This window comes from Triturus cristatus, chromosome 1_2 (assembly GCF_964204655.1).
Source record: "Triturus cristatus chromosome 1_2, aTriCri1.1, whole genome shotgun sequence".
In the NCBI taxonomy this organism is placed as follows: domain Eukaryota; kingdom Metazoa; phylum Chordata; class Amphibia; order Caudata; family Salamandridae; genus Triturus; species Triturus cristatus.
This window is the reverse complement of record NC_140580.1, coordinates 806,582,613-806,603,698: the sequence shown is the minus strand read 5'-3', so window position 1 is coordinate 806,603,698 and position 21,086 is coordinate 806,582,613.

Below are 21,086 nucleotides of genomic sequence, written 5' to 3'. Positions count from 1 at the left end.
CAGCCCACTAGTAGCATTTGAATCACCAGCCCTGGCACACGCAGTGCACTTTACTAGGGGCTAACAGGTGAAACAAATATACCAATCATGGATAACCAATCAATATAACAATTTATACAGAGAGCATATGCACTTTAGCACTGATCAGCAGTGGTAAAGTGCCCAGAGTCCTATTGCCAACAACCACGGGTCAGAAAAAATAAAGGAGGAAGAAGCAAAAAGTTTGGGGATAACCCTGCAAAAAGGGCCGTTTCCAACACAACCCCCTTCCAGCCTAAAGCCAGGGTAGACCAAGCAATACCTCGATGGGATTCCCTGCTTAGGGCGATAGAACACGGAAACTGGCCCAAACAGCAGGGCACTATTCCTGTTCTATGCCTTCCTGAACCCGGTTGGATCTCTCCATCCATACTCTCAGGGTCCACCAAGCCAACCCATGTGGAACCCTTCTCTTCACCTGTGGACACCACCTGTGCAGCACCTAGCCTTAACTTGCTCACAGATGTGTCCCAACAGACAGACAGCAAGCTGCAGTGACCAGTGACAGTGGTCAGGGATGAGACCCAGGCCTTATGCCTCTCAGGGCCCTCAAACCCCTGTGTCGTCAGAAGGTGGGGGCAGTAGCCCCAGGTGCTGGGCACCCTTTGTCCACTTCTTTTCCTGTCAGGTCGGGTCTGACAACCTGGCACTGACCCACCAGCCCCGGGCCTGTATCCGGTGGCTGGACAGGAGGCTGGGGTAAGCTTTTCCATACCCAGTCCTCCTCTTCCTTGGGGCTCTGTACCCTCCCACCTGGAGCGGTACCCCCTTCTAGAATAGTCAGGGCACCTGTGGCAGGTGTCCTGCACCATTCGCCCACCAGTTCAGGGGTTCTATCCTGCAACTGGGACTCCAGGTCAGGGGGGACACCCTGGACCTGGCCCTCCAACCTAGGGTCTAAACCCTCCAGGTGAACCGGGGTCAGAGGCGAGGACTCCCTCCCTCTGCACCTCCATCCAGAATTCTGCACCCTCCTACTCGGAGCGGTACACCTCAAAGACAAACTGGTAGAGACACTGCTTACAGATGTCCCTCCCTCCAGTTCAGGACCACTCTCCAGCCACTGGTCTCCCAACCTAGGGTCTAAACCCTCAGGTTGCACCGGGGTCAGAGGCGAGGACTCTCTCCCTCTGCACCCCCTTCCAGAGTGCTGCACCCTCCCCACTGGAGTGGTACCCCTGGAAGCCAAACCGGTCAGGACACAGCTTACAGATGTCCTTCCCCCCAGGTCAGGCAGATCCTGAACCTGGCCTCCCAACCCAGGGTCTAAACCCTGCGGTTGCACACCTGCCTGGCATGCCAGGACTTCTGGGGACTCACACAGTATCTCCCCGAGGGTGACACATGACTCATGTGTCTCGTGACAGTCTGCCTGGCGCAGATCTCCCGGCCCCTGTCCACCTGACAGTGCGCAAAGATCCCCCAGGACAGAAGTGGTGTCACCATGGTCACTCCTATGGGACTCAGCCCTTCTGGCTGGTACCTGACCCACTGGTTCTTCCACTGGGGAACACATCCCCCTCTCACCCCTCAGTCTGGACTTCTGCACCCTCCCTACTGGAGCGGTACCGCCAGGCACCAGAACCACTGGAGCTCTGTTTACAGAGGCTCCAGGTTCTCCTGACACTAGGAGATCCTCCTCAAATGGCCTACTAGCACTGTCTAGGCCCCCAACCTGGTGTTCCCTTAAGGAACCCACCAGGCCCTGAGACTGGGTTTCGGGCACCTTGGGACCCACAGTCCCACACTCACCCCTTCTCCACTGAGACAGGACGTGAGCCCCTACACCCCTCCCACTACACTGGGACCTAACCGGGCTACACTGAACCTCTTCCACCTCATAGGTCTGGAAGATATCTGGGCCACTCCTTTTGGGATCACTCCCCAATGCCTCTCCAGACCTTTTGGCATCCAACCAAAGGTCTGCCTCCAACGCAAGCTCTCTGGAACCAGAGAACTCACACTCCACCGGGTGTTGGCATAGCTCTGGAAAACAGGGACTTAAAATATGCTCTCCAACAAATGAATCACACAGACCCCCACAGTTGTTAACCAAGCTACCGTTTGCCTCACCCTCCAGTGCCTCACACAAGTACCCCACACCACTCTCCTGAGATTGGCAAGACAGTACCTGACTGTCTCTGTCACACAACTCACACTCTGCTGGGTGGTCTTCACACTCACACACCAAGGTTTCTACCATGGGGGAACCTCTCTCCCTGTACCTCTCATCTAGGGTCAGTAGAGTGTCCCTCCCACCACTAGGAATATGGTCCCCTGTGCCAGTTCCCCAATCTACTTCAGGGACACTGCACCCCACTGGAACTACATCATAAACCTGAACCCCCCGGTGTATGTCAACCCCCTCCCTCAAGTTAGGCGCCACATCTCTGGGTGTTTGTACCTCTCCCTCAGCACTGGATATTACAATCTTGCTGCCACCATCTGAGCTGGACTCCACCTCCAACTAAGCAAAGCTCACTTCTTGAGCTAACCATTCTTCTTCAGCTGAGACACTCATGGCCTCAAGCCTCTCGAGCTCCAAATCAAGCTCCCTCATTCTTAATTCATGTGCCAAGGTCAATTTCAATTCTTCCAAGGCATACATCTTCTTGCTCTCTTCTACTTTGTTCTGGGTTTCTATTTCCATCAGCTTCAACTCAAGCCTCATGACTTCGAACTCATGATCTCTAACCCTTTGATTCTCCTCCAACTCCTCTGGAGTGAGACTCCTACTGGAATGGGAGCTGCCAGCCCTTGAGACTGGTCCGACCACGGGCAGATCTGGGGCAACAAAACCATTCTCTTCATCTGCATCATCTTCCTCTTGGGCCTCCCAACAGGCCTTCAAGAATCTTTGTAGCACATCTTTTCTAGATCCGCTTTTCACAGGGCAACCAAGGTCTTTGCAGAATTGCTTGAGCTCCTCAACCCTGTATGAATACAAATCCGCAATGGAAAACTCCAGTTCTGCCCTCTCACTTGTTGCCACCTGAGACATGATGCTCTTGAAGAGTTACTCAAAAATAGAAAAATACAGTATGTGGTTGTCTATTGGTCTGCACTCCTAGTGATGTACACCAATTACTGTGGGTCAAGTACAAATACAAGTTCAATCCTCACCGCTGACCACCAATGTTAGATCTGGGGGTCTCTAGTTGGCAGGGTAGGTACCACTGTCCAAGTAGGGACCCTTGCTTCTAGTCAGGGAAAGGGGGATACACTGTTAAGATAACCCCTGCTCACCCTCTAGGTAGCTTGGCCTGAGCAGTCTAGGCTATCAAAGGCAATGTGTAAAGTATTTGTACCAACACTCACAGTAACACAGTGAAAACACCACAGATTTACTCCACACCAGTTTTAGAAAAATAAGGTATCTTTACTAAAAACTTCACAAGACCAAATACTACAGACAAACCAACATATAATTCAAAAAGGTTACTTTAAAGATAGTTCAAGAGTTTGCAGAAAGTACTCCAGGATGTAAAAGTCAGTGTCTTGCACAATGCGACTCTCAATGCACAAAATGCGACACTTTCGTGCCCAACAGTACCTGTAGTTGCGATAAGGTTCCCAAAAGCTATAACAAGGAAGATGGCAAATGCGATGCGATACTCCTGAGATCCTGGGGAGGCTTTGCAGCAGCCCTGCTTCACGCAGCAGAGGTGGATGCGCCGGCTCCAATCTGTAAGGGGAGGATGCGATGACTTTGGCCTTCGTTGCGTAGGTTTCTTAGGGGGAAGCTTCACGCACAGGTTCGATGCGACACGCTTCGATGTGGCACGATGCGCGGCGCAGCGTTGACTTCCGGCGCCGCAACTCTCGATGCGCCACGGAACGGGACTCTGCGTCGACGCACACGATGACTGGAGACTTTCACGCACCGGCAGTGGTGTGGCTCGCAAACTGGTTCTGCGACGACCCTCGCAATGTCAGGAATCTTCATGCTTCGGGACGATGCTCGACGCACTCGGCGATGCGGGGACCCTGCGTGTTGCGATGGTGCCGCAATGAAATTTTCCTCGCACTCTCGTTCTTGCGACACGCATTTGGTTGATGCGTTGGGTACCAGTTACTCTTTTCACGCTTCTGCTTCCCAGCTCCCAAAGCACAGCAAAACGACCTCCTGAGGCCCCAAGATTGGGCAAGCACTCCAAGGCAGGTCAGAACTCCCTCAGCAGAGTTCCAGGGGAGCTGGTGGTGAAGTCCTTTTGTTCCTGGGACTTCTTAACAGGGAGCCAGCTCTTCTCAGGCCCTTGGAGATCAGAATCAAAAGAAGGGGACACAGCAAAGTCCTTCCCCTCTCCTTGGCAGCAAAGCAAAACAGCAAGCAGGCAGTCTTCTCCTCTTCAGTCCTTTTCAGCTTTCTCCTTGGCTGAGGTTTCTTCTTAGTTCCAAAGTGATCTAAAGTTTTAGGTGTCTGGGGTCCTCTTCTTATACCCCTCCAAGTCTTTGTCTCTCTTTGTTCCAGTGGGGGGATTCCCCTGCTCAAACCGGTTCCTGGGTGTGCTCTGCTCTGGAGCACCTGGTTCCTTTCAGAGTGAGGGGCAGGGTCGTTAGACGCTCAGCAGGAGGTGGAGCCTTCTTTGTGCCAGCAGAGGCAGAGTCCTCAGCCTGGCCAGCAGGGGGTGGAGCCAGCATTGTGTTTGTCAGGGGCAGCCCTATTCAAACCCAGGGACTACTCCTCCCACCCATCTAAAGCAGATCTCCCTATTCACCCTGCTGCTGACTCATCCAGGCTCCTGGAGCCACCTAGCCCATCACATGACACCAGTCAGCCAACCAGCACACAGGCACACAGGAAGGTTAAACAGGAGAATAGCTACTTTCTAAAAAGTGCTATTCTCACACAGTGAATTTAAAAACCATCTTGCTAAAAAGATGTATAATTAAATTCTGAACACAGAGATACCAAACTTGGATTTTCTATCTTGCCCTTATGGGAAGATAGGCATGTAAACAGCCTTCCCCATTCTATCCTATGGGCAAGATAGCCTCTCAGCAGTGAAAAACGAAAATGACTGTAATTCACTACCAGGGCATGTTACACACCTCAGTACATGCCCTACCTTTCAGATACACTGCTCCCAGCCCAGGGGGGTACCTAATGCCACCATAGGGATGCCTGACATGTACAGAAAGGGTAGGATAAGGCCTGGTCAGTGGGTGCACTGGCCAGGTCGACATGGCAGTCCTGGACTGCACATAGGCACTGCAAGCAGGCCTAAGACATCATTTTAGCGCTACTCCTGTGGGTGGCACAATCAGTGCTGCAGCCCACTAGTAGCATTTGAATCACCAGCCCTGGCACACGCAGTGCACTTTACTAGGGGCTAACAGGTGATACAAATATACCAATCATGGATAACCAATCAATATAACAATTTATACAGAGAGCATATGCACTTTAGCACTGATCAGCAGTGGTAAAGTGCCCAGAGTCCTATTGCCAACAACCACGGGTCAGAAAAAATAAAGGAGGAAGAAGCAAAAAGTTTGGGGATAACCCTGCAAAAAGGGCCGTTTCCAACAAGCGCTAAGTGCGCTTAGAGATAATTATCGCCGGTTGTTGTTGATATGCCCCTGAGTGAGGTCAACAAAACTTGCTCACTGTCACGTCCCAAATAGACCAGGAGATAAAACAAGATATGTCAATATGTAGGTCCAAGCCAGAAACAGAAGAGATCAGTTATGGGTCACCTTGGCTTTTTTACCTAGGGATGATAATAATTTTCATAGCACACAATCCAAGCTCACTTGTTCCTGGGATTTCACAGTATTACTACCCAAATCTATAAATTTAGTTCATATCCTAAGAATTAACGTTTGTTGTTGCATTGTCAAGGTGTTCACAGACTGACCTTTCAAGCACACTCAACATACTTAACAATCAACATAAATTTACATATAAACCCTCGCAGGACTTGCTTGCACAAAGGTAGCCATTACAAAAATGGGGTAACCCAAAAGTCAAGGACCTGGGTGTAAGCTCAGTATATATATTATATATATACAAAAACTCATAGATTCAATGATATTTGGCACCCTTTTGCAAAGCCTGGGACACGCAACCCCTTAGCGTGCTTTGTCAAGAATTAATTTCTGTTTGTAAAATATTGAATTGTTTGGTGATATTCTTAACGTGACCAGGCTTGTTCTAAACGGTGATTTACAAACGTTTCCGTTGTAAAATATATTAATGTTTTTTCTACTGTCCTTCATACCACTCCCTCATCACTTACTTTCTCTTTAGCACTTTTGCTTTATGCACGTTCCCTCTGGAGCAACCATGTGCCAAATATCATTGAATCTATGAGTTTTTGTAATAAATATATGGTGATTCAAGAATTGGATGTTGCAACTTTTTATGTTATAATGTTATATTGGATATCATGAGCTATTCCAAATAATTTCTGTTTAATTAGCTCTAATTTGGAGAATGATTTAATTGAAGAGGATTTTTACGTTATGTTAATAATTGGTCCAGGACCATTGTTTTTTGTACTGACCTTTCAAGCAGGCACATAACCCGTCTGGTTTCCATGGCCTGCAAGTTACACGAGGACCTCTGCAAAATCTCAATAAACCCACTGAATTCTTTTCGTGATATCTGGACATTGAGCCCCTGATCTACATGCTATGTTGGGCCAAGGTGTATTAATATTACTCACGAACTTCAATACTTTGATCAGTTGCATACATGTGTCTACGCAAATAAAAGAGAGGAATGTTTGCATACAGACATCTTATTTTTCAAATGCTATTTGGTAGCACAGCCTTGTACTTTATTAGTAATATTAATGTAACTTCTGTACAGCACCGCAAAAGGCCCGTTACATTCCCATTGACATGGCTTAAACGGCAGAGCCAAGTTTATTATCATTTCAGACAACAACGCAGCAACACAACTTGTTGCGCTTTGCTACGTCAAATGGAGAGGGTACCATATCGATCAAGATATCGTGCACTCAGTGCAGCCTAGCGCCACCAGAGGCACCCTTATGTCATGGCACAAGGGTGCTTGCATTGCAGGCAGGATAGTTTTGGTGCAGGAAAGGACACCGTCCTGCACAAAAACATACCTTAGAGACGGTTTGCTCTTTCCAAGTGTGCTCAGCAAGTGGTCCACTCTTGGGGGACTGATATCGCTAGAGAGTCTAGTGAGTAATACCCAAATATTAACTGCCAATTAAACCTAGTCATATGACCCATGACACAGGCATCAGGCACCAAATGGCTTGGACAAGCAAATGGCAACTTTCTAAAAGTTGCCTTTTCAGAATTGTGATTTAAAATCTGACGTTATCATTAAATCAGGTTTTAAATTACAATTCATTTAAGGATAAACACCATTTTCTGCTCCCAATCTTAAGTTATCACTTATTAAGTACAATAAGGTAATTCAATGTCATCCTAAGGTAGAAATATTCCTTGCAATAGTGAAAAAGGATATTAGGAGTTTTTCACTACCAGCACATATAAAACTTAAACCCACATATCCAACTTTTTAAATCCAGTGTACGCTGCTCCATAAGCCTTTGGGGCTTACCTTAGTGGTGACATATATACATCAAAAAGGTATGTTTATGCCTAGCAAAAGTTTTACTTTGCCAGGTCAAAATGGCAGTTTAAATCTGCACTACAGGCTGCAGTGGCAGTCTGAGACATGCTTTGAATGGCTACTGTGGTGGGTGGCACAAAAGATGCTTTACTACCACTAGTAGCTTTAACTGACAGGCCCTGGGTAAATGCAGTATCACTTTACTAGAGGCTTATACATAATGAAATGTGCCAATCAGATGTTAGCCAATTTTTCCATGTTTTTTGGGAGAGTGCCATACACTTTAGCATTGGTTAGAAGTGGTAACGAGCACAACAGGAAGGGTGAATTCAATATGTTGCGGGAGTCCATTCAAGGGTGTCAGGTCTAATGTGTCCCCCCAGCTGAAAGTAATGAGAACTACCCACCATCAGGGGAGTTCTCATCACTAAGGGTGAAGAACCGGTAAAGACCCTCAGAATTGGAATGGTCAGTCCCAGGGCAGTGTTCCACCATAAAATCTAATTACTGTAGGGATATGGACCTCCTCAGCAGCTTAGGATTTCCACCACTCATTTGCATGAGCCACCTGAGCGGTCTGCGATCTATCTGAACCCAGAAGTGAGTCCTTAGCAAGCATGGTCTCAACTTTGTCAGTGCCCAGACCACTTCAAAGGCTTTGCTTTTTATGGAACTCCTCCTCTGTTTCCTGGGTAGGAGCTATCGGCTGATCAAGGCTGCGGTTTGGTCTAGGCCCTCTTCATTTAGCTGGAAAATCTCGGCCCTTGTGGCCAGCTCTGAGCCATGTGTTTTGACGGGAAACAGCATTTACAAAGCAGACAGAACTACACAGTGCCATTACAAAGCGGGCACTACAACAAATGTGTCCTTACAATGCAACGCGTTCCATTACAGTGTTGCGAAGTTGTTACAACAACTTGCTTTAGGGAACGCATTGTTGGATTCTAATCCAACACCTGTCCTACTGTTGCACAGACTGGAGCTGCAATAGTAAAATATACTATTCCAAAGTCCACCGTTTCCCTAAGGCAAGTCATTGTAACGACTTGCGTTGTAATGGAACTCGTTGTAACAATGCGTTTGTTGCAATGCCCACGTTGTATAGGCATGCCTTGTAAAAGCATGAGTGATATGTCATAATTCTGATTGGACAATGAACTCCATAGAGAATTTGAGCACCTTGAGCACAGGTTCTGTACACATGGCCTCCTTCAAAGTGTTAATGATTCCTGGCACACCTCTGTCCATACCACCTTCTTGGGCTGCTTTTTAGAAGTCAGTTCAGCCAATAGGGCAACAATGTTTCATAGTCCTTGAAAAATCTCCAGTAGTAGCCTGTTAGGCCCAGGAAGGCCCTCATCTCCATCTGGGTCTTGGGGGGTGGGGGGGTTCCCAAGCCAGGAAGGTCTGGATTCTAGGTTGAAGGGGCTTGCCCCCAACAATTTGGTGACCCAGGAAACCCTGGCACTTGCTGGCCTTAATAGTGAGGCCTGCCTTCTGAAGAACCTGAACAACTGCCCAGAGGTGGTGAAGACCATGATGTTGTCCAAGTAGGATGTACTGAAGTCCTACAACCCCATCAAGACCCAGTTTAGTAGCATCTGGAGGGTGGCAGGGGCATTCTTTAACCCAAAGGGTATCACTCTGAACTAGAAGTGGCCCTCTGGGGTGAAGAATGAAGTCCTCTCCCTGGCACCCTCAGTTGGGGCAATCTGCCAGTACCCTGATTTCAGATTGAAGGTACTCAGGAACTTGGCAGCTTCAAATCTATCAATCAGCTTATTAGCTTATTAGCTCGGTGGATAGGGTGTGCATCAGCCTTGGTGACTGAACTGAGCCCTCTATAATCCACGCAGAACCAGAGTTGTTGTAGGGCTGTTGGAGTGCTCAATCAACCCTAGTTCCAGCATCTTCGACACTTCGACAATTGATGCTGGCTCTCACTTTGCTGCATAGCCTGCAGATCTTATTCTTCACAGGCATATTGTCCCCTGCATGAATGTCATGGGTACACTAATGGATGAGCCCTGGTAGTAATAAGAACACAAAGGAGAATTGCTGCAACAGCTGGCGAGAGTCTTTCTCCTGATGAGGGGTCAGAGAGGTTCAGTGTCTCAGAATGCTTTTTGTGCTTTTTGAATGCAGCAGCATACAGTTGTAAATTATTGACATCGGTTGACCACAAAGTGAATATCAGTGCAATTCGATTGTAGAACATTCTTTATTGAAATGTTAATACTCAGCTTACCCACCCCAAAAGAGCAGTGCCCTACTGATTCCGATGCAACTATTAATTTATTTTTGCTGTACCACACATGTAAAATGGTGCTGTAAAAGCCCCTAGTTAATGCTATGTTCTGACATTCAATTTTATCAAGATCATTGCTGCAGTTTTTGTTACTACATACAATTTCACATTGATAAAGAGAAACACATTAAAATGGTTTCCTATAAGACTTTGTGGTTTCATAATTCTCAATATTTATGTATACATTTTATTATTTATGGCCTTTTAAATACGTATTTGGCTTCATGGCATTCTGTCTGTTTTATTTAGCAGTAGGACAAAGGCAAAAATGACAAGGTAAAGCTGATGACAAGCATAACACTTTTCTGCAAACCTGTTAAAGACGTTCCCTTATATTCCTTCGTATGTAAAAACATGGCAAAAATAATTGTTAATCCTTACACTTCCTCTTTAATTTAATTATTGTGACATGCTTTCGATGTATACATCCTTTTGGTCTTGGACAGCACTGCACTTATTAAAACAATGTTAATCAATAAATATATAAAAAGTTATCCTTCCATAATTCTGGAATTCTCAAGTTTTCTAGTTCCATGCCTGAATAGCGTATACAGTCAAGGTAATTTCTTGGCATGCCAACTCTCCTCGGCCCGTTGATCACATTATGGAATTAGAACTACATGGTAATAGTTTGTCTGATATTTACTTGTTAGTTGAGGTCGTTGGGGTTAAGGGCTGAGGGTTGGAGGTTGAAATTGTTGTAGATGATGGTGATCTTGCTGTGGATTTAGTCTAAGAGGGTGTCGCAGAGTTCTTGGGAGGGATGGATGGTGTTCTCAGAGGTTGTCAGGTTGGAGAATTCTTTGACTATTTTGAAGAGTATTTTTGTCTGATACTCTGACGGGTCATGTTCGTCCTATATAAAACTCCTTAAATAAAATATCTAAATAAATGAAATGATTTAAAATAGTTACAAATATCAATACATATAATGTAATGTCAAATTATATATAAACAGAGGTACTATTCATTTATGAAAAAAAGATCTTTTTTAATTTAAAAATGAACATATGAGTATAGTTTAAATAATTCTATCTATCACTTGTAATAATTATTAACTCAGAATAAAAAAGGTACTTTTTACTTCAGGTTGTAATTTATTTTTTAACTTAAACCTAAAAAAATATACAGTTAAGCCTTTGGGGTTACCCTGAGCTTGCAAAATTTCCAAAATTACAACATTAAGGCACTATGGGTAGTTGCGTGCCATTTGTGGTAAAAATTGCCACTCAACATACAACCTCACAGTGGAGCACCACAGATAGCAGATTCCAGTTTCACTGATGACACCCATGTCAATTAATCTGTAAGGAAAGGGAGCCCAGTTTGATGTGAGTACACTGACTCTTATGAATAGACCTATCAGATGTGTAAAGGGAAAAATGCCAACAAGTAAATCATTTTTCCATCTTCAAGGGGTCAACAGGCTGTCTCGTTTTAATGTATCCTTTATTTTGAAGGTTAGGTGGAATGTGCGGCTGACAGTTTCTCTTGCAGAGGCCATTAGCATGATGAAATAAAGCCTTTCTATGTTGTATGATCCCTATTTCTGTAAGATGCAAATATAGGAAGAAATACATCCTGCTTTCCACCTCGATAGACAAGAGCAGATAGGCATCCATTGGAGTGCTGAACAATACTAGATTTTGATTCTTGCAGCTTCCAACTGAGTCACTTCAAGGAAACGAGGACATCAGCAACCATAACAATGCATGTACTCATATAATGAAAATGCAATCAAGGTGCTGGGGGGGGGTGCTGCTACTGCTCGAATAGCCAGGTCTTGAGTAGCCTCCTGAAGGTTAGTAGGTCTTGGGTCTGCCATAGGGGGATGGGGAGGGTGTTCCAGGTCTTGGCGGGGAGGTAGGAGAACTATCTGCTGCCGGAGGTCACTCTTCGATTGCAGGGGACTGTGGAAATTTAGCTTGCAAACTGAACATTATCTGCGCCATCTTGTCTCTCCCCAGCGCGACACACAGGAAAGCGCACGGCAGCCATTTTAGGCACCCTGGTCTCTCCCTGCTCATTGCCGATCGCCAGCTCGTTCCCCTGGCGCTGCAAGCATCCCCCGCGCGCCGGCCACCCCCGTTCTCTCATACACGGGCCATAAACCCTCTCCTTCTGCGCGACCCTGCCATGGAATCACACCCCGCGCCTGACCGACATCCCGTACATGGTCATGCATCTCTTTGATAACCCCCTTCCTCTGCGCCCCATTGTCCGAACCGATCCCAGGCCATCACCTAGTCCTGCGGATGCAGTTTATTGCCCCTACTGTAAGGGAAACACCCCACATCAAAGGGATTACAGTAGATCAAAGCCCCTACCCCCTGAGACCCGGCCGGTCGCACACACCCCCGGGAATTGGCAGAATGTCCAGCTGTGTGATAGCCATCTCCTACTGTGGATGGGGTGGGGACTCCTACTGTAGATATGTGTGGGAACGAGTTCGAAGTGGGGATTCCGAGGATGTTCTTTCATGTTCCAAGACAATCTCAAGAATGTGCCATGTACGATAACCCTGCAATAAAGTCATAAACCTGTGTATAAGAGGCCAGGCCTCAGAGATGCAGGGAGAGCACCTCGTGTTTACCTTGCTGTCTGATCTGATGTGTTCTGCTCCAACGGAATAAAAACTTTGTTTCCTGCCTTCCAGTCTCCGGCGCCTGCCTCTTTCATTGGTAAATTATCGAATGGTATGAGAGGCGATTACCGCCGGGCAATACTTGAAAGGTTATCGACTGAAACTGCCGCTACCATTTAACAGGACGGAAGCGAGGGCATGGTCGGCAGAGCGGAGCTGGTGGTTCGGGGTGTAGAAGGTGAGTCGGTCTGTTGAGGTATGCTGGTCCGGTGTCATGGAGTGCCTTGTGTGCGTGGGTGAGGATCTTGAGGATGATCCTCTTATTGACGGGCAGCCAGTGCAGGTCTCTCAGGTGGGGTGTGATGTGGCTGTGTCGAGGGATGTCGAGGATCAGGCGGGCAGAGGTGTTCTGTATGCGTTGCAGTCATTTCAGCAGTTTGGCCGGGGCTCCCATGTAGAGGGTGTTTCCATAGTCCAGCCTGCTGCTGACGAGGGCCTCGGTGACCGTTCTTCTTGTGTCAGTGGGGATCCACCTGTAGATCTTGTGGAGCATGCAGAGGGTGTTGAAGCAAGAGGATGAGATGGCGTTGACTTGCTTGGTCATGGAGAATGTTGAGTCGAGGATGAACCCCAGGTTGCGTGCGTGGTCGGTGGGTGTCGGTGCTGCTTCCCCGAGGGTGGTCGGCCACCAGGAGTCGTCCCAGGCTGAGGGGATGGATCCAAGGATGAGGACCTCCGTCTTGTCCGAGTTCAGATTCAGACGGCTGTTCTTCATATAATCGGCGACGGCTTTCATTCCTTCGTGCAGGTTGGTTTTGGCAGTGAGGGGGTCCTTGGTGAAGGAGAGGATCAGCTGTGTGTCGTCGGCGTAGGAGTTGATGTTGAGGTTGTGCAGTCAGGCGACGTGGGAGAGCATGCCATGTAAATGTTGAACAATGTCGGGCTGAGAGATGATCCTTGGGGTACACCGCAGATGATCTTGGAGGCTTTGGAATGGAAAGGGGGAGGCGGACGGTCTGGGTTCTGCCGGAGAGGAAGGAGGTGGTCCATTCCAGAGCCTTGTCTTGGATCCCTGCATTGTAGAGGTGTGTGCGTAGGGTGCGGTGGCAGGCCGTGTCGAAGGCGCCTGATGGGTCCAGGAGGATGAGGGCTGCGGTTTCGCCATTGTCCAGCAGGGCCCTAATGTCATTGGTGACAGCGATGAGGGCAGTTTTGGTTCTGTGGTTGAGCGGAACCCAGACTGGGATGGGTCTAGGATGTTGTTCTTCTCAAGGTCGTGGGTCAGCTGTTTGCTGATGGTTTTCTCGATGACCTTCGCCGGGAACGGGAGCAGGGAGATGGGCTGGAAGTTCTTGAGGCCCCTCGAGTCTGCCTTGGGTTTCTTGAGCAAGGCGTTGATTTCGGCGTGCTTCCAGCTCTCTGGGAAGGTTGCGGTCTCGAAGGAGATGTTGATGGCCTTGCGGAGATGGGGTGCGATGGTGGCGCTGGCTTTGTTGAAGATGTGGTGTGGGCACGGGTCTGACAGGGAGCGGGAGTGGCTGATGTTCATGATTTTGATGGTGTGGTCATCGTTGATGTTAGTCTAGGTGAGCAGGGGGTCACTGTGGGTAGTGGCCGTGGGGCTTGAGGTGTCGTTGTCTGTTGGGGTGGTCTGGTTGTCAGAGCTGTGGAGGATATCTGCGATCTTGCGATGGAAGCAGGTGGCAAGGGAGTTGCACAGGTCTTGCGACGGTGGGATGTCATTGGTGTTGGAGCTGGGGTTGGAGAGTTCCTTCACGATGTTGAAGAGCTCTGTGCTGTTGTGTGCATTGTTGTCGAGGCGGATCTGATGAGGTGATGGTGCTGGCGCATGGCGTTCTTGTGGGCTGTATGGTTATCTGGTGTCTGTTTGCGGTGCCATTTCTTATCAAGTTTTTGACAGGTTTGTTCGGAGGTCTGGAGGTCTGCGGAGAACCAGCTGGCATTCTTTTTGGTGTGTCTGTTGGAGGGTTTCTTGATTGGGGCGAGAGTGTTGGCGCAGTCTTCGATCCAACTCCTGAGGTTGCTGGCGGCAGCGTCGGGGTCAGTGGGGTCGACGGGTGGGCTTCGGGCGAGGGCCGTGTTTAGCTGGTCTTCGGTGATTTTGCTCCAGCTGCGGCGGGGGATGTGTTGGGTGCGGTGGTGCGTGGTGGGTTTCCGGAAGGTGAAGTGGATACAGTGATGGTCGGTCCAGTGGAGTTCAGTGGTGTGAATGAAGGAGACGTGGGAGCTTGCGGAGAAGATGGGGTCAAGCGTGTGGCTGGAGGAGTGGGTGGGCATTGTGAAGAGCTGTCTGAGTCCGAGGTTGGCGAGGTTGTCAATCAGGGTGGTGGAGTTGGTGTCATTGTTGTTCTAGACGTGGAAGTTTAGATCTCCTAGGAGGATGTAGTCCGTGGAGGCAAGGGCGTGCGAGCTGACGAAGTCGGCGATGGAGTCGCAGAACTGAGGCCAGGGTCCGGGGGGGTCTGTAGATCAGAGTTCCTCTGAGGGTGGTGTTGGGATCAGTGTGGATCTGGAAGTGCAGGTGTTCGGTGGTGCTGCGGGTGTTGTTGGAGTTGGTCGAGACCTTGAGGGTGGAATTGTGGATGATAGCGATTCCACCTCCTACTCTGTTGGTGCGGTCTCTGTGGGTGATCTTGTAGCCGTACGGGATGGCTATGGCAATGTCGGATGCTGAGGAGTCATTCATCCAGGTCTCTGTCAGGAAGGCGACGTCCGGGGAGGATTTGTCGAGCAGGTCCTAGAGTTCGATGGCATGTTTGCGTGCAGAGCGGGTGTTCAATAGTATGCATCTGAGGTGGTTGCGACCTGTCCTGGTGAGCGGGTTGGCGGCTCGGAGACTTCTGAAGCTGCAGCTCTGGCAGGAGAAGGGTCCTCGGGTGCACTTCGGGGTGACCAGGAAGCAGGTGTGGAGTCGTCCGGTGATGAGTGCGTGGAGGGTGCTGGTGTTGTAGGGGCAGCGGTCATCGTGACGGTCGCGGGGACCAGGGGGTCTGGCGCTGGGGGCGGTCCAGGCACGGACGGGCGCAGACGGGCTTGCCATAGGCGCGCCTTCGGAGTGCAAGTGGCGCGGCCGCCATGATAAGGGGAGGTGGGAAGGAGGAGCAGCTGGGAGGTGGGAGCGGGGCAGCGAAGGGGTGAGTAGGGGGGTGGGGCCGCAGGGGACGCAGCGGCCGGAACGGGGCACAGGTTCAAATACACAACAGAGGCACAGAGAGGAAGAGGGCAACAACGGAGCACAGGTTCTAAATTACACAATAATGTGGCACAGAGAGGAAAGAGGGCAGCAACGGGGCACAGAAAGAAAAGGGCAACAGTGGGGCACCAGGGGGCACAGAGAAAGCAGCAGTACTAGACAAGACAACTGAGCAGGGGGCCTTGAACTTACGGAGTTTGGCGGTGGCAGTGCTCTCAGGGACATGGACACACAGGTGGTGCTGTGCGGCATGGGGGAGCGGCCTGCCTGTGAACAGGGTCAAGGGTCGCAAGCGACACTCATCAACATATCTTGCCGATTTTCGAGAGTTATTCTTTTTTCTTGGCAGAGATATCTTGATCTAAGGTTTTAAGTCAGCTAGATGGTGACATTGTCTACTGGCATTCAAATTTCTACATACAACAAGGCAGTCAAGGTCTTATTTATTCTAACCCATTTCCTCATTAAAGGAGATAATCTTATTATCGGGGATGATTTCCGGGTCTCTGGACAGAACCTAAGAGTTTACAGAGTTAGCACTGTTTTCATGACTCACAAAACATACAGCATGTTTGTAAACTTCCTATGATTTTCAGGACTTATGCACAAAAAAGGTGTGATATTTGCATATATTACTTGCCTTGGCTTGTTTTAATAAACTGCTACTGCGGGGTCTCTGCACTGGGGGGATTCCATCTACATAATGCTAGGAAGATAGCAACATTTTACAAACATTAAAAAAAATCTTTCATTTATTTTTCATTTTCATGGAAAATGATGTTCAATGGAAGTATTTGTTTTCTCAAGCATTGGCAAAGACAATAAGCCCACTTGTTTTAAACAAGCATTGCCAAAGCCGATAGGCCTGACATGTAACTGTCAGTTTTTCTGTTGCTTATTCCCTCTGATCAAACATAAGTCCTTGCTTTGGCCTGATGAGAATGGCCAAAAATGTTTACAATTCCTCTCCTTACTGACAGGACTACTGTGCTTCTGGCCCTCGTAGTGTCCAGATTGGATTATGCCAATGCTCTGTATGCGGATCTTCTTCAATACCTGGTGAAAAAATTGCAGATTGTCCAGAATACAGTGGCCCGTCTGGTACTCCACCTTCCCAGACATGCGTTGATGTCTATCCTTCTGAGCAACTTACATTAGATACCTGTTAGGAAAAGGATCCTGTTTAAAACCATTATACTAATGCACAGAGCTCCCCATCAGTCTGGGCCAGAGTACTTGTCCAATAGGGTTTAATTTTATTCTCCCATTAGAACGCTATGGCCATCTTCAGGGCATCTTGCTAAGGTCCACAGGGTTAGACGAGCAAAAACAGGAGGCAGATTATTTGCTCTCTTGTACCTGCTAGCTTAGTATGCTGAGTTTGCCGACGAGTTAACGTTAGTTATGAGGGAACGTTTTTTTTTTAAAAACAGCTGAAGACTTGGCTTTTTACTCTTTGATTGCTCCTTATTTCTTCTACTCTTGCTTGCTGTCAAACGCTGGGACACCCCTGGGAGTAGCCATGGGCAGTACAAGTCCCATAATAATTAATTCTTGCTGTAGTCGGCTGAAGTATCTTGGGTAGCTACTAGAGAGCCCTCGAGTTAGACAAAAATCTTTTTCTGCAGCAGGCTGTTGTACCTTATGAGAGGTCACGAGGTCAATTAAAATAGTCATTCTCATGACTCTAAACAAATTCTCCGATGTTCTGGTAGAAGTTGCATTCTTATATGTTCTGGAAGAAGTCACCTCGAAATTCCTAACTAACACCAGGCAAAGGCACATAGAATCAAGCAATTGCTAATACGCAACTTTTATTGCTGTTTTGTTAGCAGACGGTATTTTCAGTTACTTGCTTGAAGGCACACAAAATGCAGTTTTTTTAAAAACGACCGTGAGTCAAAGGTGAAGACAGAGCTCCATCCAGTAATTCCCTGAGATCTGCAGTGGAAGAATAAAACACCTCCAATCTAAACATACAATCTGTTCCTGTGTGGGACAAGAACTAAAATAAGCAGCACAGTCATTTAATCAACAGGCAAGGTCTAAAATAGACATCAAATTCATTCAGTTATTAGCAAGGGGTACATCCAAAATCCACTGTAAATAATAGGTGTTTGATAGCTACTGCTGTCTTGAGCGAGATCTAAAATGAAATGTATTGGTGCACTTACCCACACTTGCTGAATCAAATGCAGCTTGCTCATACATGTCTACGTTTAGAAATGCAGAAAATATATGGCAAATCCTGCTGAATGCCCAAGTGGTGGGCAGTTCTTTTGCATTGTATTTTTTCCTTGTTTCCCCATGCCACTTCCACAGAATGCCAGGATCTACTCCCCCAGATGCCACTTTAGATGTGAAAGCAGGCGAGCAGAACACATTGTGTCAAGGAGTGACAGTACTGCAGGCAAAACCTGTTTTGCAAACCACTTGCCAGTGTCTTGAGAGGAGCTTTATACATTTCCTATGCATAAGCGGAACTTAAACTCTGAAAAGAATGTAGAATTAGACACTTGTTGAATGATCATATTGTTTTATGGACTTTAACTCTTTATTACATTTTAACAGCTGTTCTACACAGAATAACACTATTAGAATAACAATTCAAAGTTAATGGAATAATTTTAGATACAAAAAATACATATTTCTAGTGCCAAAAGGCCAAAACAAAGTGCAAGCAGTAGGCGAGTGTATATTGTATTCCCATGTGTAGGGTGTACCACTCTCTATGTCAAAGCTCTACTGCCAATATTCAGCTCTGCCACTTTTCTGGATTAACGATAATATGCGTTCTTTAAGGGGTTCAATCTCTTTAAACAAAGTGTCAAGTAACACAACACTGACAACAACTATTTACCGCAAAAAATACACCAAACAATATTAGATAGGACAATGAAAATAGCACTTAATCCAATATCATGAAAGCTCAGCAGGACATGTCTAGAGGTGTAATTACTATATTGAAAGTCACAGGGATGAAGGTCACGGATTAAATGTTATCCCTGGGTTGTGCACCATGGCCGGGACTAATAGAATGACACATTAACTATTTTGTTCCATATCAATACAAGGTAATTAAAATAATCTCCCAACTCTTCCAGGAAACTGATTTGACATGAAGAAAAGAATTGCTCATGTTACCTCGCGTGCTCACACTAGAGTAAGGCAGAGGTTAATTGGGAAAAATACCTAATACCTGAGGGTTTTTTTTTTTTTAATTTGATGCATGATCACCAAGTAAAATAGTGGGTGAATTTGCTGTATGAAGTAGTGCTATTCAAACTATAGTCAAGACCCCCAACCCCAGGGGGAATCTAGCCACAGAAAAAACACGGGGAAGATTTACTAAACTGTCACCCAACACAGCACAGCAGCTAAAAATGCTATGTTGCGTTTCGTGAAAGGGAGGGAGGAGAAGGTTGCCACACACTCTCCTCCCCTCTCCCTAGCGTCGGAACAGAATTTTGCAGCCATGCAGCATGCAAACACCTTTGCACCATAGTGCAAGGGTGTGTTTGATAGTCTAGCATAGGTCTTCCTGGACAACTTCTAAAACTTTTCCTACTTTATATGTGTGCGGTACACATGCAAAGTTGGAAAAGAAAGGAGAAATAAAAACACTTCCACTTTTAACGCCTGGTTTCAAACGGCGTTAATTTTTTTACACAAAACCCTGTGTGACATTTTTGGTAGATAGGGTGTTGCATCCAAAAGGGTGGGTGATTGCATGGGAACACCATTGTAACAGCCCCTTGACGCTAAGTGTAACGTAAACCGTCACTTTGTTGTACTTTGCGTTACTTTTAGTCAATTTCCAGCACAAAACAAGTTTTGCACTGGAAAGTAGATAATGAAAAAAACATTTTGTGCTGATTTGAGCCACTTTTATTAAGGAAATCCAGTGCGAAATGTTAGTAAATCCCCCCTACGTGGCAGAAAAGCCATACAGTGGGAAACACCTCTTGCTGGGGACAGAAAGTCTCTGCTTTATGTTATGAAGTATAGCATTCGTTAGTCACATCACTCTTTGATTTGTTGCACACCATGCCTCCCTTTTTAGGTCTCGCCTAGGCAGTGCTTGCGCTGTCTCCTTGAGACATGCAGTAGCAGGGAAGCTTTGTTTAAGCTCCGCCCATCTTTTGGATTGGCTTACATCCTAAATGCTGCATTCTGATTGGTTTTCGGCTTGTTTGTCCCTCCTCCTGAAGGCCATGTTGTGATTTGTGTTCTTCCCTGACTATTGGCCCCTTTACTACAACACTATTTTCTGCCCTGTGTTCCCCCTCCCCCTACCGCAGTCCTTGACTTCTCGCCCCCCACTCCCGTTCATGCCTTCTTGAAGGCCCGCCCTCCCATTTCCAATGCAATAGGTCTTGCGTAAATACGAGTCCTATTGCATTGAAAATGCTTGTTTGTTGTGGGATTGGCTGGGTGATCGCACTCTTTTTTGGTCTTGTGCGCTGCTGATGGCTATCTTACTCATGCGCACTGAACACCTCTCCTCCCTCAGCTGTTATAAAGCCGCGGCCCGTGGAGGGAGTTCCGTGGGGCGGTAAGGCGGGGCGGGGGAGGGGCAGGGTGGGGGGTTCTAAAAACCGGAATATGGATAATTACCGGTAAGTAACCAATTAAATAAATAAAGCGATGCAGCGCGCGCTACGAAATTCGTTTTCCACGGGCCGCAGCTGCTCCCACCCAGGTTTCAGAACGAGGCGAGAGACTCAAGCTACTTGCAGTTAAACGCGGACATGAGGGATAGCGTGTGTCTTGGAGTTTCTTTTCCTTACACGTTTTCACCAGCGGTGGTGAGCAGGAGATCAGAGAGAGGCATCCCTAAAAGTGTGAGGCAGACAAGATGACGGCAGTGGCAGGCGGAACAACTGCATCCAGCATGGACAGTGCACCTACACCTTCATTCTGCTGGAGCAGGAGGCGGGCTGCCAGGAGAGTGCCTCCACAGAGCAGTACAACACCAACGCGCTGCAGCCGGACGCCCCGCACGTGGAGCCAGAGATGCCCTCCCAGAAGCTGCAGCACCTGGAGCACGCCATCGAGAACTACACGCAATAGCTGCAGAAAGTAAGCCCCGTGCCTGTAAACACACCGGGCACAGTGGTGAATGTGTCCATGCTGCTGCACTCTGATAGTGTTTCCAGTTATCACATTGACCGTGTTCGTGGTTATTACCCTGGTGCCGTGGTTAAACATGCTCAGTGTTGTCACCCTTGTGCTATGGCTAAAGGTGTTCCGTGTTATCGACCTGGTGTTGTATTTCGTGTTATCACCCTGGTGCTGGTTAAATGTGTCTGTGTCATCACCCTAGTTCACGGGTTCTGTGGTTAAACATGTACCATTCTATCACCTGGGTCCTGTGGGT